An 885-nucleotide genomic window follows, 5' to 3' on the forward strand; every position below is an offset into this window, starting at 1 on the left:
TATTGGATCGAAAATAACAAATTACCATAAAAACCATACCATAAGTGTAGCTGAGATATACAATGACTTAGAAACACACTTGTGTGTGTTTATTGAATACCTTGTATAGTATACAGTACACAGAACATAGTACATACTGTACATAGTACATACATACATACATACATACATACATACATACATACATAGAAAGATAACCCTGGCTTAGAATAAAAACAAATATTCTTAGTTACATTTCATCTTACGTCACAAGAACTTTAATTTTGTATGTTTTGTGTCACATATTCATATATGCAAAGGGTATTTGGATTTGGAAACATGCAGGATTTTTATTTTTGGATCACCATCTTTACTGTCGGAACACACTGGAATTGTTTGCAAATAAACCTCTGTATAAAATGACATGTTGTAATTTAATGATGTTAAAATGACCAGTTGATAGAATTCATTCAATAAAAGATGGATATTAGTAAAAATGTGAAACAGGCACAAAGTGTGATAGAATAATCAATCACTAGAGGGCAGCATTATATCATAGTAAAGCTTCCTTCATCTGTTCATCGTAGGAAGACTGGAAAACCATCAGGATGTCTATGAGTCATTTAACAATGGCTCAATGGAGACAGGATAAAAGGATACACGTACAGTAGATACATGGTTTAACGATACAGGGAGGGTATGAAAACTTGGAGTAAACAATTCAAACCCCGGGCTCCCGTATTTCACAGTTGGTAGAGCTGGCACCCATATATAGAGGATTACTCCTCAACGCAGCGGGCCAGGGTTTGACTCCGACCTGCGGGCCTTTGCTGCATGTCATTCCCCCCTCTCTCTCCCCTTTCATGTCTTCAACTGTCCTGTCAATTAAAGGCCTAAAATATCTCC

Source organism: Etheostoma cragini, chromosome 7, assembly GCF_013103735.1.
Source record: "Etheostoma cragini isolate CJK2018 chromosome 7, CSU_Ecrag_1.0, whole genome shotgun sequence".
NCBI lineage: Eukaryota > Metazoa > Chordata > Actinopteri > Perciformes > Percidae > Etheostoma > Etheostoma cragini.